This window comes from Monodon monoceros, unplaced genomic scaffold (genome assembly GCF_005190385.1).
Source record: "Monodon monoceros isolate NGI ecotype Baffin Bay Population unplaced genomic scaffold, NGI_Narwhal_1 Super_Scaffold_4, whole genome shotgun sequence".
In the NCBI taxonomy this organism is placed as follows: Eukaryota; Metazoa; Chordata; class Mammalia; order Artiodactyla; family Monodontidae; genus Monodon; species Monodon monoceros.
In genome coordinates this window covers 48,363,962-48,380,310 of record NW_021703781.1, presented here as the reverse complement: position 1 = coordinate 48,380,310, position 16,349 = coordinate 48,363,962, and the positions used below count along the sequence as shown (strand labels likewise).

Sequence of the window (16,349 nt, the reverse complement as noted above, 5' to 3'; positions counted from 1 at the left end):
CTGCCCCCGCATCGTCTCCTGTCCCCGCATCATCTCCTGTCCCCGCATCCTCTCCTGTCCCCGCATCCTCTCCTCCCGCTCCACGGAGCTCGTGGTCTCCATCGTCCATCTCAAGTGTAGTGAGCGCGGCTCACGTTTTATCTCTGCCTCGGCTGCTCACCACGTGAGTGAGGAGTGTCATCCCTCTGTCTTGGCTTTCAGGTTCATTCAGGTTCCTCCGGCAAACCTCGATTTCTTCCTGTCGATTTGGACTTGAACTTCCTGAAGAAGCTCCCGGTGGAGCCGATCGTGGCTTTTGCCGCTGGCGGAGGCTGGGGTCTCACCTCAGGGCAGAACGTCTGGGTCTGGCACCTGTCGGGCTGCCCCTGTGGGCGAAGTTCCCTTTGGACAGAGCCGGGGCTCCACTCCCTACTGACACTGCAGGTAGACGGGTGGACTCGGGGACAGGTGGGGGCTGTGCTGGGCTTGGGCTCCTCACAGGTACTCTCCGCGGGGCGGGGCCCGGAGGCCCCCGTGGGCTGCACTTGGATTCCTGGTGCAGGCGGGGCCGGGTTAGACTGTGGCCGAAGCCGAAGCCAAGGGGGCCCCGGACCCGCACGGTTAGGCTGCCGTGGCCGTTCCGCACGGAGGCCTGGCCGAGGCTGGCCCTCTCCCAGCGCGGGGGATTCCTGCTCTGATTTGTGCCGGTGGAGAGGGCGCTGGGGGTGGGCGGCAGCGGCGGTCTTCTTCCCCTGCCGCTCGCTGGCTGTGCTGTGGCCTCCGCCCTGCGCCCTGATCCTCCTCCACATCTGCGTTCCTCCCCGGCGGAGTGTTCTCAGAGCAGCAGTTAGAGGTGGGAATGTGCTGCTTGCGGCTGGCGGGGACCCTGTGCCGTTCCTGCGGGCGGGGAAGGAGTGCTGCGCTTAGATCCGCTGAAGGCTGAGGCTTCAGGGTGACCCGGTAGCCCTCTGGCTCAGATCTCTTATAACCCAGGAGCAGATATTGGAACATTACCTTGTCTTTCCGGCCTGTCAGTGAGTCCTGGATCTCTGTCTCCACGTGTAACCATGGATGCCATGAATTCAGTCTGCTGGGGGTTTCTGGTAGTCAGAGAGCGGCTCCATGTAGAGCTTTAGTTCCTCATATCCATGACTCACAGTAATCCACGGATCCTTCATGATTTGCTCTTACTTCTTACTGAGAATCAGAGATTTCTTAAACAGATTTTCATTCCATAAACATGCAGAAGAGAATATAATATATTCTGTCCTAGTACCCCTCTGGGCAGTCCTTGAAGTTCTGTCCATCAAGAGGCAGGAATCCATAGGCCAGTGTAGACAGGGTGACTTCCTGTGGTTCTTCCCTGGAAGAGTTCCGGGCAGCATGAGGGGGCCCACCCCAGAAGGTGTCCAGCTTGTTGTAAAAGGCGCATTTGTTGCTGAAGCCGAAGTCTGATGTTCGCATCCAAGAGCAGGTTTTCTGCCTTTAAATCTCTGTGGACAATGCCCTCCTGGTGGACTCTGCTCTCAGCTGCTTTGCTTTCCTACTGCCATGAGCCACGAGGTGCTCAAACACCTCTCCTCCACTAGCGTCCTCCTCTCCGCAAAGGTGGAGAGTTTCCTCAGCCTCCATCACTTCAAATACTTCACTATGTTGAGATGCTCCAAACCTTCATGATTCCTGCTTTGCGGGACAGTCTCCGGAGGCTGGAGGAGTTCCGCTGAGTCTCATCAACGATCTTCACGGCTCTCGCTTTCCCAGCCAGGATGTGCCGGCCAACTTCACCATAGCCCAGTCTCCCTTGCCGACGGTCTCGAGGGTCTGGTGGAGGCCATGTGAATCTGGGTCTCTTCTCAACAGAGACGGCTCAGAGGCCCCACAGCACGCTGGACTCACTGCTGCGCTTGGAGTCGAGGCATCCTAAGGTCCGCTTACATCTGGGAAGAGCTGGTGAGAAGCTTGGTCCAAATCAAAAGAAAACCAGTTCAAAGTTCACCCCATGAACTGGTCTTTATGACTGAATCAAAACACAATGCCAAACAAAACTAAAAAGAAACAAAAGCAAATACTAACAAGCTAAATTTAAAAAGAAAAAATTGAGGGAAAGAAAAATAATAAAAGTAAAATTAGGGCTTCCCTGGTGGCGCAGTGGTTGAGAGTCCGCCTGCTGATGCAGGGGACGCGGGTTCATGCCCCGGTCCGGGAAGATCCCACATGCCGCGGAGCGGCTGGGCCCGTGAGCCATGGCCGCTGAGCCTGCGCGTCTGTAGCCTGTGCTCCACAACAGGAGAGGCCACAACAGTGAGAGGCCCGCATACCGCAAAAATAATAATAATAATAATAAAATTAAATTAAAGAATAAAGAAAAGAAGTGAGGAAAAAATAATATAGGGGGAAGAAAATAAGCCCCAATAACTAAAATAGACCAAAATGCCAAGGAGGAAACAAGCTGACTTTCGTCAAAGTCCCTCAGGTCACTGAAAAGCAGCTTACTGAGCCAGAAGGACTAATAAACTAGTCCTAACTGGGAGCTTATTTGGTTCTTGGAATTCTAAAACAATAGCTCCTTATGAGGTCATAGGAAGAAACAGACCTATCAACAAAGTTGGGGATAACCACAGTGATTTTCTCACTTTTTGATCTCAAGTGAGACCCATTACTCTTAAAAAAAAATTAGGGACTTCCCTGATGGTCAAGTGGTTAAGACTCTACACTTCCACTGCATGGGGCACAGGTTCGATCCCTGGTCAGGGAAGTTCCACATGCTGCGAGCGGAGCAGCCAAAAAAAAAAAAGAAAATTGAGGACCCCAAAGGGCTTTTATTTATATGGGTTATGCCTATCAATATCTTGTTAGAAATTAAAACCTGTAGGATGCTTCAGTGCCTTTTCATTTCTAGTTTGAAAAACTGTAATTTTGGCTTTTTAAGAGCTCGTAATGTCTACACTTAAAATATTCAATTCCTTTTTCTTTAAACTCAAACTGATTGCTCTCAAAATGATGCCACAACTTAACTGGCATCATGATACTGTGTGAAAATGTTCTGTTGCATAAGACAGAATAAGGTACATTATTAACATCTATTAAGGGAAGATAGTTCTCAGGTTTTATTTACAGTTTCACCCAGTTCTTAGTATATTCCTCCCTTCCACGAGCCAGAGAACTCACTGTGTCAGTTTCAGCAGCTTTAAATGTAGAGGTTGCTGTTGTGAGTTGAGAAAGCACGACATCTACTCTTTTTAAACCAACAATACACTGTGTTCTGTTCACCTCTTATTCAGCATGAGATGCGGGTAGGGGTGGCTGGGTGTCATCACCGATAGTTAAGAGGAGGGAACCAAGACACCCCTGCATGACTTTTTAAAGATGTTTTATCAACTATACTGTAGATACTGAAAAGGGCGCAAATCATCAGTGTGCTGCTTGGTGGCTGCTCGCAAATTGAATTCACGTACTTAACCAGCATCCAGATCAAGGTCCATACAAAGTATACTCAATGCTTTAAATTATTCAAAATATTATTTATTTTGCATATTTAGTGCCTGTTGTCTGTCTCTCCCATTTGAGTATCAACTCTGTGCAAGTGGTTTTTTTGTCTGTTCTTTGCTATATCTTCATCACCTAAAACAGTTACTGGCACGTAGTAGGCTTGAATAAATATTTGTTGAATGAATGAATGAATGAAAGAATGAAGTTCACAACATGAATCTAATGGCCCAAAGAGTATGTCAACATAGTCAGATCTGTTTATTTTCCAGCTCTAAAACTTCAGGTAACTTTCTGAGCTTCAATTTTCTTATCAGTAAAATAGGGCTAAATAACACCAATTTTGCAGGGTTGTTGTGAGAATTAGACAAAATACGTGTACAATGTCTGACATCTAGCACACGCTCAGTATAGCTATCTTTATTTTTCACTGTAACTGCCTTTATAAGGCATAAGCAGATGGAAGGTATGTAGTAAAGAACTTGGCCCTGCCCAGATTGGTCTGACCTTTGTCCCTGGTTCCTGGGAGATAACCTTTAAACCCCTGGAATTTTCCAAGTGATGGGCATGTCTTTGTTATTCATGTTGGGCCCCTTTGCTCACACCTGATAGTTTATGCTAATGAGGTGAATCTTGGTCTGCTCAGGCCAGGTGATATCAGCCTCACCTCCAGGGGGCGGAGCGGCGCTGGAGTCTAAGTTCAATGCTATGGACAATAAATCAATCACTCATGCTTATGGAATGAAGCCCCAGTAAAACCTCTAGACACTGAAGCTTGGGTGAACTTCCCGGGTTGGCCACACTCCATGCGTATTGCCATACGTCAATATCAACATCTGGAGGGTCATACGTTCTGGGACAATCGAAGCTTTGCATTTGGGAACCTCCCATACTCTACCCTTTGTATCTCTTCTTCTGGCTAATTTTGATCTGAATCCTTTCCCTGAAATAAACCGTAACTGTGAGTATAACAGCTTTCAGTGAGTTCTGTGATTCCTTTTAGTGAATCTGTCCAACCCAAGGGTGGGTTTGGAAACCTGAACTTGCAAGGCAGGCAGGGCCCCTGTGCTCTGGTCCAGGCTCAGTAGCTGGCTGTGTCAACTGGCAAGAGCCACTTGGCCTCACTGTCTCAGTTTGCTCATCTGCGAAACTAGGAGGATAAACCAAATGGTCTCTTGGCTTCTGTAGCCTTATTGTTAAATGAAGTTCTTTTCTTCTCAGGGAGCATTTGTCTCTGCCTGTTTCTCATATGCAAACACACAAACAGATGTGTGCAGAAGCCAGTCAGGGGAGAGGCCACAGCCCCGTCATGTCAGGTGAGGGTGACACAAGACCCCTTTCCAGGACTTCCCTGGTGGTCCAGTGGTTAAGACTGTGCTTCCACTGCAGGGGACACGGTTTTGATCCCTGGTTGGCCAACTAAGATCCTGCCTGCTGTGCGGCCAAAAAAAAAAAAAAAAGACCCCTTTCCCGGAGTAGTTGAGCTGACTTGATGAATTCATGACTTGTTCTTTTTTCCCTGTTCCCTGGAGAGAGTCAGCTGTGTTTGCTTCCAGGGTTGATGAATGCCTGCAGATGCTCGGACAGCAGGGCCATTGTGACTGCACAGAAGGGCGCTCTGCTTTCTTCAAGTTCCTCCTGAGGCCCTGCACAGGGGCTCTCACCACACCAACCCTCTCCACCCACCCTTAATCCTTCTCATCCTTTCCTCCTAATCTCCTTCCCATCCTTCATGTCCCACTTAAAGACTGGAGGAAAGAGGGGCACCTAGGGTTTCCCCGCGGTTCCCCCACTACTCCAAACCCCACATGTTATAATCAATCCTTGAGCACTTGAGCCTCTTCGCAATGCATGTCATTTCATCCTCACAGCCCTGAGAGAGAGGGATTATTATCGTCCTTTTGCGGGTGAGGAGCCCAAGGCCAGAGTGGTTAAGTAACTTGCCCAAACACACTCAGACAAGGAAGTAGGTTTGAATCCAAGTCTGGCAGATCCCAAAGTCTTAATGATTCCGTCATTCACTGGGCCTCTCTGACAGTGGGGTGGCAGATTTGAAATTGGGGCTGGGATGGTACGGTAGATTGATTATGGTCCCAATTTTTCTCCCCTCCCTGGATCCACACATTTGATAATATCCTCCCATCCTGACTCTGGGTTTGACCTCACCACTTGCTCTGGCCAAAGGAGTGTGGCAGAAATGGCAGGTATGTCCATTCCAAGCCTAGGCCTCCAGAGGCTTTGAGTACTTATGTTCTGTCTCTCTGGGGCCTCTACCACCACCTACCAGAGGATAACAGAGCACGTGGGTGGCAGCCCAGGTGTCTCATTCTGGGCCACCCTAGACCAGCCTGCAGACCTGCCCAAACATGGGAGATAGATAGCCCAGCAATGATCAGTGGATCCCACAGCTGATAGCAGCTGCGTAAATGAACATGGTCAAGACCAAAGAACCACCGAAATCACCTGTAGACTTGTAGGAAGTAATAAATTCTCATTGTTTAAATTTGAGTTTGGGGGTGATTTGTTATGCTGCAATAAATGAAACATGAGGAAAACCTGGTCACAAGGTTCATCAGTTCCTTAAGAGCAATTAGAAAGAAATTCTAAACTACTTAGTTCCTGTGATTTCTTCTCTGGGCCCTTAATACTCTCCTTACTCGAATTACTTTACACCATCTCTCCCTCAACTCCAAAGTAACCCAGTCCCCACTGGCCTTATGTTCTAGACCTCTGTCTACTATTTCTCAACCTGCATGTCCTTCCTGCTCCACAGGCAGCTCCTCTCAGGAGCTCATGGTGTTTCCCTCTTTTTAAGGCTGAATAATATTCCACTGTATATATACACCATATCGTCTTTATTCATCTGTCAATGGACATTTAGGACATGTCTCCATACCCTGGCTATTGTGAACAGTGCTGCAATGAACACAGGAGGGCAGAAATCTCTTTAAGATTCCACAGATGAACCTGTGGACATTATGCTACGTGAAATGAGCCAGTCACAGAAGGACAGATACTGAACGATTCCACTTACGTAAGGGACCTAAAATAGTCAAGCTCCTAGAAACGGAGACTAGAACAGTGGTTACCAGGGGCTGGGGGGAGGGGAAATGGGGAGTTTTTCAATCGGTATAGTTTCACTTACGCAAGATGCATTAGTTCTGGAGACCTGCTGTATGGCACAGAGCCTGTATTATGCACTTAAAAATTTCTTAAGAGGGTAACCTTTATGTAATCGCACAAAAACCAAACCAAACCAAACCAGAGGGACATAAGGAAACTTTTAGAGATGATGGCTATGTCTCTTACCTTAATTTTGGTGATGGTTTTGCAGGTGTATGTATGTGTTCAAACTCATCAAGTTGTACATATTACATATGCACAATTTTTACATATATCAAATACACCTCAGTAAAGCTGTTTTTTAATAAGCATCGGCAGCTCATGGCACAGGTGGAGCCAGTCATTTCCAGCACAGCTGTATGCTGTGGGCTTTGATTAAATTGGCCTGTTGGTTCAGAGGAAACTGGTGAAGCCAGTTTTGCTTTCTTTTCTTTATCGTGGCGGGGCGGGGGCGGGGGCGGGGGCGCGGGGGACAAGGGCGCTACTGGAGAGAGTACTGGAGCTCGGGGAGCAGAAGCTTAGGAAGAAAGGTGAGCCGTGCTCTCCTTCTTGGCCTTCGAGCCTGTGCTCTGGTTCTACATCCTGCTTCTGGAGACCTGCTGGAGGTAAGCGCGGCCCTGAGGGCCCTAAAAGTAGCTGGTGGCATAGGCTTGTGGAAGCTCAGTTCCCAAATCCAGCTCCTCCCTGTACTTTCCGTCTCTCCCATCCTTTCTGGGTCAAGGAATCACCATTGCCTCAAGGTGCACCCCGGCCACAGGCTCAAGAATTGCCAAACCCTTTTATTCAGAGGGCTTTGAGCAGGAACAGAAAGTATCTCACATTTTAATGGTATCTCTCTGGTTGCTGGTCTGCAAGGGAGAAAAGGCAGAAGCAGTGACACCAGTCAGGAGGTAAAAAATGATGGGGACTTAGACTGTGGCTTGAGCCGGGTGGGTGCCAGCAGTGTGAGATGTGGTTGGATTCTGGATGTATTTAAAGGGTAGAGCCAGCAGGATTTGTTGATGGATTATATGTGTGGAGTGAAAGAAAAAGGCTTTTCCTAAGCATAACACCCTCTAGGTCCATGCATGTTGTCACAAATGGCAAAATTTCATTCTTTTTTATGGCTGAGTAATATTCTATTGAACATACACACCACATCTTTATCCATTCATCTACTGATGGGCACTAAGGTTGCTTCCATATCTTGGCTATTGTAAATAATGCTGCAACAAACATTGGGGTGTATATATCTTTTCAAAATAGTGTTTTCATTTTCTTCGGATAAATACCCAGGAGTGGAATTAAAAACAACAAAACAAAACAAACCCCCCCCCAAATGAACAAACAGAACAGAAACAGGCTCAGAGATACAGAGAACAAACGGGTGATTGCCGGAGGGGAGGGGGTGGGGGAGAAGAGTCAAACAGGTGAAGGGGATTAAGAGGTTCAGACTACTGGTTATAAGATAATAAGTCACAGGGGTATAATGTACAGCACCGGGTATATAGTCAGTATTTTATAATAACTTGGTATGGTGTGTAATCCATAAAAATATTGAATCACTATGTTGTACCACCTGAAACTAATATAGTATTGTAAGTTGACTATACTTCATTTTTTAAAAAAAGGCTTCAAGATCTTGGGGCTGAGCAATTGGAATTGCAGAGATTAACAGAGGTTGGGATGAGTGGGGGAAGGTAAAGAGCTCAGGATACTATATATACATGTACACACACACACACACATGCATACATACATACACACCAACGCACATCCCGTCATGCTCCTCACTGCAACCTGTAAGGTAGAGCTCATCATTCCTATTTTGCAGATGACAGCAAATGGGCTCAGAGAGGTTAAGTGATTTGCTGCCCAGGGGCACAGTGCAGAAAAGCCAGGACTCAAACCCAGCGTGTCTAACTCCAAAGCCCATGCTTCCCAGCAGACATGAAGCTGCCTCCTGAAACCTATATCCCCTTGCTGGGCCTGATTCTGTAAATGTGCCTAATGTGAGCCTGGGCCTCCCTGTCTGACTGGGGACGTTCAATGCTGACACTCAGTGCCCTGGTTTTGAGAATTGCCTGCAGTGAAAGCAGGACACAGGAAGTGCCAAGATGACCCACATTCTCAACTTGAGGATATTGTGATGTATTATGAATGGATCCTTTTGAAGTATGGTTTTAACACCTAGTTAAATAATAATTCATTCTCTGATATGAGACATTTTGACTGATAGACTCTAATGGAATAATATTATTACTAGTGAATTGGAACATTCCATTAAATATGACATTGCATTCTTTTCTGTCATCTCCAGCTTTCTCCTTCGGGGGAAGGGGTGGTGATGGGGAAACCTGAATTTCTATGGAAAGCAGAGGTTCCTGAGCCCCTTGCATGCTTTTTTTTGGTGTCATTAATAAGCCAGTCTTATTGGGAACAGGAGGAGAAACAAAATCTTGTTTCAGGATTTTCACTCACTTATTAAGACCTGATCCTCAGTAGGGAAGTAAGCACTCAAGGCTCTGGTTTCTGGGCTGGGTCAGACCTCTGTGGCAATTCTGGTTTAACTGCTTATTAGCCAGGGGGCCTGTTACAGATACAGCGACCCTTTAGAAAACCTTTCCTTTGCCATTTCTGCTTTGACCCATGAGTTATTTACAAGTGTGTTAATTTCCAAATATTTGTGGAATTCCTAAATTTCCTACTGTCTTTTATTTCTGATTTAATTCCATTGTGGTCAGAAAACATACTTCATAATATGATTTCAGTCCTTTCCTATTTATTGAGACTTGCTTTTTCATCCTGTTATTTTTATCCTGGAGAATGTTCTAAGTGTGCTTGAAAAGAATGTATATTCTGCTGTCACTGGGTGGAGTGTTCTATAATTGTCAGTTAGATCTAACTGGAAGATGCTGTATATCCTTCCTGAGGTCCTGTCTGGTTGTTCTATTTCTCATTTCAATTCTGTCAGCTTTCTTCATGTATTTTGAATCTCTATTATTAGGTGCACATACAATTATAATCGTTATATCTTCTTGATGTCATGACTTTTATTATTATGACATGTCCCTGTTTGTTTCTAGTATTTCTAGTCTTAAAGTCCATTTTGTCTGATATTAAAATAGCCACTCCAGCTCTCTTTTGGATACTGTTTGCATAGTGTCTCTCTTTCCATCCTTTAACTTTCAATCAATTGTGTCTTTGAATCTCAAGTGTGTCTCTTATATGCAGCATATAGTTGGAGCTTGCTTTTTTTATCCAATCTGACAATTTCTGTCTTTTTTTTTTTTTTTTTTTTTTGGCGGTACGCGGGCCTCTCACTGTTGCGGCCTCTTCCATTGCGGAGCACAGGCTCCGGACGCGCAGGCTCAGCGGCCATGGCTCACGGGCCCAGCCGCTCCGTGGCATGTGGGATCTTCCCAGACCGGGGCACGAACCCATGTCCCCTGCATCGGCAGGCGGACTCTCAACCACTGCGCCACCAGGGAAGCCCCAATTTCTGTCTTTTGATTGGAGGATTTAGTATTTAATGTAATTAATAATGTTGGATTTAAAATCATACACTTTACTATCTGTTTTCTGTATCTATTATACCTTGCTCATTTACTGACTTCTTTTGTGTAAACAAACATTGTTATTGTATTATTCTAATTTTTCTGATTTTTTTCTATTGATTTTAAACTCTGTTTCTTTGGATTATTTTCTCAGTGGTTGCTGTAGGACAGTGGTTCTCAACTAGGGGCGATGCCCCCGCCTCCAGCCATCTGGATAGGGTATATTTAGAGACCTTTTTATTGGTCATAGCTGGGAGTAGGGGTGTGCTACTAGGAGGAGGCAGGGATGCTGCTGAACGCCCTACAAGGCAAAGGGCAGCCCACCACAGCAGTTCCCGACACAAAGTATCAGTAGTGCCAAGGACCGCAATACACAGCTTACTGTGTCACAGTCTACTCCAGATTAATACTGACTTGATTCTGGTAAAACATAGAAACTTTGTTCCAATAAAGCTCCATTTCCTCCCCCTCTTTTGTGCTATTGCCACATATGTATGTTAGGAATCCAACAATACAGTGTTAGAATTTGTATGTGTTTTTGTATTCCTTGAATAGTTTTGAGGTATAATTTATGTCCCATGAAGTTCACATGTTCAAAGTGTCAAATCAATGGTTTCTATTCTGCAGTCATATTTTATAAGAAATTAAGAGAACTGAGAAATCTTTATATTTATGTACTCTTTTTTTTTTTTTTTTTTTTGCGGTACAAGGGCCTCTCACTGTTGTGGCCTCCTCCGTTGCGGAGCACAGGCTCCGGACGCGCAGGCTCAGTGGCCGTGGCTCACGGGCCCAGCCACTCCACGGCATGTGGGATCTTCCTGGACCGGGGCACGAACCCGTGTCCCCTGCATCGGCAGGAGGACTCTCAACCACTGCGCCACCAGGGAAACCCCTATGTACTCTTTTTAATTTGCCCATATATTTAGCATTTTGGGTGTACTTCATTTCTTCTTGTGAATTCAAGTTACCATCTGTGTCATTTCCTGTCCACCTGAAAGATTTCCTTTAGTATTTCTTAAAAGGTAGGTCTGCTAGCAACAAATTCTCTCAGATTTTGTCTATTTGGAAACGTCTTTCATCTTCATTTTTAAAGGATGGATTTGCTGACTATAATTATTTGTTGACTTTTTCTTTAGTTCTCTATGCCACTTCACTGCCTTTTGGACTCGTTTCTTATGATGAGTGATTAATTGTGCTGTGGATCCTCTGTACACAATGAGTGATTTTTCTCTTTCAACCTTTTCTCTTTGTTTTGGCTTTTAGCAATTCAACTATGATGTATCTAGGTATGGATTCTTTGTGTTTGTGTTATTTGGGGTTTGTTGAGCTTTTCATGAAACTTGAAACGTTTTTGGCTCTTATTTCTTCAGTTTGTTATGTCTCTCTCTCCCCTCCTTCTAGGACTCTCATTACATGTAAGTTGGTTTGCTTGATGTTGTCCCACAGGTCTTAGAGGCTCCATTCATTTTTCTTCATTCTTTTTTATTTTTTCCCCTTTGTTCATCAGATTGGATAATTTCTACTGAACTGTCTATCTTCAGGCTCACTGATTCTTCCTTCTGCCCTCTCAAATCCACTGTTGAGCCTATCCAGTTGATGAAATTTTTCATTTTGGTTGTTTTCAGCTCTAGAGTTTCCATTTGTTTTGTTTTAGTCTAGTTGATATTTTCTTTTGAGGTTCTCGATTTACTGAATGATTGTCATATTTTCCTTTAGTTTTTTAAAAGGTTTCCTTTAATTATTTGGGCATATTTAAAATAGTTGCTTTAAGGGAACAGTCTTCAGTGCTTTCTGAAAGACTGTCTCCCAGGTTATAATCTTCAGGATGGCTCAAATAAAAATTTCCATTTCTTTCCTCAAAAACAAAACAACAACAACAAAAAACTCAGTTGCTTTGAAATCTTTTTCTGCTGAAATCAACATCTGGGCTCATTCAGAGTCTGTTTCAATAGAGCGTTTTCCTTTGTGCGGACCACACTTTCCTGTTTCTTTGTATGTCTTGTAGTTTTTTGTCAAAAGCTGAAGAAAATTCAATATAATATATTCTATAGCACCTAGAGATTCTGATTTATTTTCCTGAGGGCTTCTTTTAGTTTGTTTCTTTGTTTTGTTCTGTTTTGGTTTGGTTTTAGTAACTTGCCTGAACTTAATCTGCAGAATCTTGTCTTCCTCACAGTGTATAGCCGCTGATGTCTCTGCTCAGTATTTTTATGCTTATTTTTAGCCTGACTTCCTAAGGGAACCCATGTGTCAACATAGCTTAGTAGTTAGCCATTGATTCGGGCAGAGGTTGTATTTAAACACCTTGAGCCCGTAACATTCTCACCCTTCCCTCGTGGGTCTGTGTGTGGGGTGAGGAGGGCATTCCCAAGTCTGCTGTGGCTTTCACTTTTCTCTGGGCCCTCTCATGTCTCCCTGAACGTGTGTATAGTTTTCCAGTCAGCTGGAGACATGTGGAGAGCTTACTTAGGCCTTCTATCACCCTGTCACTTCCAGAGCCTTCCTGTCGAACTGATCCACCACCCATCCCACCTGGGACCACAGCCCCAGGCCAGCCAAGCTGCAGGCTTTCTATGTTCCTTTTCTACCGGGCTTGCTGCTGTCCTGACAATGCTATTGAGCATGGACTTTTCACTCTCCATTCCAAATCAAGTTTGCCCCTACTTACTTGCAGCCAAGCTGGTTTTCAATTTTTGTCCTGCTCTAGTAAATCAGCTGCACCTACCAAGCTGGGTGGTGGGATGGAAGCTGTCCTGGCCAAGAAGGCTGCAGACTCCTATTGTTCTTACACAAAGTTCCAGCAAATTCGCTAGAAATAAACATCTCTCAATTTGTTATTTGCATTTCGTTGATCTACAGATCTACAAAGCCTTGAAATGGTTTGATTTTGATAATTTCTTCGATTTCTTCCTTGTGTTTGGTGAGAGAATATTTGCCTACCTCTTCATATTGTTATAGGTGGAAGTCTCATTTCTGCACATTTTAAAGATTTTAATACCTGTGATCAAACTTCTCTCAAAAAAGGCTTCACGTGCACCAGCTAGATTCAAAAGCACAAGGAGACAGACTTGTACATTTTATATATTGGTCCTAGTTATCCAGACCTTGCCTAACACTAAAGGGGGCTTCTTACCTGGTTTTAGTAATAAAACTCATGTTCTTTAATGGCAGAATTGTTATACATTTGGTGTTTTTCAAAGCATTCATGGAACATAAGTGAAAATCGGAAAGTGACCTGAAAATTTTCAAATAATCATAAATAAATGAATATCCTTTGCTTCTTTGCTTCTCTTTCTTGGACTGTTGCCCTTCAGTTTCCATGGGAATATATGTTTGGGAAGAAATACAATCACATCGGCTTATGTTCTTAGCTTAGAGAGATAGGGAAGTTTTGTAGAGGACTGAGGATCTTTTTTTTCTTTTTAAATAAATTTATTTATTTTTGTCTGCATTGGGTCTTCATCGCTGCACATGGGCTTTCTCTAGTTGCGGCGAGAGGGGGCCGCTCTTCGTTGCAGAGCACAGGCTCTAGGCACGTGGGCTTCAGTAGTTGTGGCTCGCAGGCTCTAGAGCGCAGGCTCAGTAGTTGTGGCACACTGGTTTAGTTGCTCCGCGGCATGTGGGATCTTCCCGGACCAGGGCTCAAACCCGTGTTCCCTGCATTGGCAGGCGGATTCTTAACCACTGTGCCACCAGGGAAGTCACAGGACTGAAGATCTTGAAAAGGGGATATCTGGCCCTAGTAAGCTTTGGTGAAATGAATCCAGGTTTCTCAAGACAAACAGATTTTGGTAGTTTAATGATATTTTAAAGATAAGACATGCAAGACATGATCTTTTTTTTAAACCTCAAACAACATAGAAAACAATTATATCCTCAAAAGTATTTCTCCCAACTCTGTCAGGTTCCCAGTTCCCCAACCCAGTGGCAACCACTATCACCAACTGTTTGCATTTTCCTCAAGACATATTCTATGTAGATTCAAGAGTGTTTGTGTGTGTGTGTGAGAGAGAGAATGTGAGAATGAGTGAGACTCCTTTTTACACAAAAAGTAACTTCTTTTTCACTCAATAATATATTTTGGAGATTATTTCACATCAGTACTAATGAGCTCTCTTGTTTTATTTCTTAGGCTTGTTAATTTTGAATTCTGAAATAATTTCAGGCTTAAAGATAAAACTGTATAAGTAATACAAGAATTCCTGTATAAACTTTCTACAGCTTCCCCAAATGTTAACAACATCTATAACCACGAGACAATTATCAAAACCAGGAAATTAGTACTGACATAATACTACTAGTAATCTCCTTACCTTATTCAGGTGTCTCCGATTGTCTCACTAATGATCTTTTTCTGGCCCAGGATCAAATCCAGGACCCTGTATTTAGTTTTCATGTCTCCTTAATTTTCTCCTGTCTTGGAGAGTTTCTCAGTTTTGTTTTTGTTTTTTGGTTTTGTCTTTTATGACCTTGCCACTTTTGAAGAGCACTGTCCAGTAATTTATAGAATGTCTCTCAATTGGGGTTTATAAGACGTTTCATTATGGTTAAATTCAGGTTATGCATTTTTAACAGAACACCACGGAAGTGATGTGTGTCCTTCTCCTTGCAGCATATCAAAAGGCATACGATGCTGATATGTTGCATTACTAGGGATGTTAACTTTGAACAGTTAGCTAAGGAGGTGTCTGCCATATTTCTCCATTGTCAAGTTACTATTTTCCCCTTTGCAATTAATAAGTATCTTGGGGGAGCTTTGAGACTATGTAACACCCTGTTTCTATCATACATTTGCCCATGAATTTTGGTATCCATCAATGATCCTCACTTGCAATAATTATTACTGTGTTATTTGCCAATTGGTGGTTTTCTATTTCAATCCTTCCTTGAATTTTTATTTAACTGGAATTCTGCTCTAAGGAGGAGCCTCCCCTTTTCCTACATATTAAAGTTTATTCAACTATTTATATCATCAGGACTTATAGATATTTTACTGAGGGCAATAATCCATCATCGTCATTACTTTTTTGCTCAAACTATATCAGATTTGGCCATTGGGAACTTCTTCAAGTAGCCTCCTGACTCTCATTCTTTGTTCTAATAATTCTGAATAATAATTAGAATAACTTTAACTTACCCTTGATTCTTCCTAAGGCAGTTTCACAATTATGTCATATGATCCTTGTCAGATGAGGCTTTTATCATTTCTGCAAAAGATGGAATTCATTGCTTGCCTGACCAAGCCTCATCAAGGAGAGATCTGCACCCACCCACTCCCAACCATGGTCCTGGGCCAGGGATGGATATTTTACTCAAAGAGCCAACTGAAAGACCAGCTAAGAGTTTATAACTTATCCTTGCCCTGACAGATGTGAGATGATCAATCCAATGTCATCTCTTGGAGTGGACTTTGAGACAGAAGGGGTCATAGTCATTTGTTGGGCACTCAAAGTGGAAAGGAGAATGGGGGAATGCAGTGAGAAGCAGAACCCATCCAAGAGACACACCCACACTGCCCCCAAGAGAGGCAGACAGCAAATGTTCCCACAAAGCCCTGCCTGATGAATAAGAGTTTGTTTGTATAAGGGTTACAATTTAAGTATACATGAGAACAATTTAAATCAGGGGACCTAATTACTGCTCCTTACCATAAAAAGAAATGAAATCGGTTAAAAGTTAAAAAGAAATTATTGTTTCCAGACCTATGTAGTATATGGAGCAGAAAGGAAAAATGGAATAATAACTTTACATATTATTATAAAACCTAAGAATAAAAAGGAAATAGCCCATTCACCACATACTGGATTTAATAAGAAAAGGCAAGAATAAAGCAAGTAATACTTTGATACACCCTGAGCTAAATTTTAAAATAATATACATGTGTTTTTTATAATAAAAATTTTCTATTAAAAAAAAAAAAAGCCCTGCCTGCTGTACCTCGCTTCTTGTGCTTGGCTTTGAGTCGTCTCTCTCTCTTCCCACTCAGTATCTGCAGACATATCTCACCTGGGTTGTCTTGAGTCAACTTTGATTTCTTGTACCCAGAAACCATGGACTAGAACAAACCCGATTTTAAAGTGGAAATCCAGGCCTTGAGGTGTGGAGCATCTTGTCCTTAATTCTGTAGCTGGTTGGCTAGAGAACTAGAAACTGAGTCCCTGGCTGCTGCTCTGTTCTCACTAAATCTCCAAAACCTCAGGGGAGGTATTTTAGAGGATACTTTTA

General features: G+C 43.7%; 1 pseudogene; it reads right to left on the bottom strand.

Annotated features, from left to right (window-relative positions):
* Positions 1-442: 442 nt before the first annotated feature.
* On the bottom strand, positions 443-3,293 carry LOC114908549 (annotated as a pseudogene).
* Between the last annotated feature and the right edge of the window lie 13,056 nt (positions 3,294-16,349).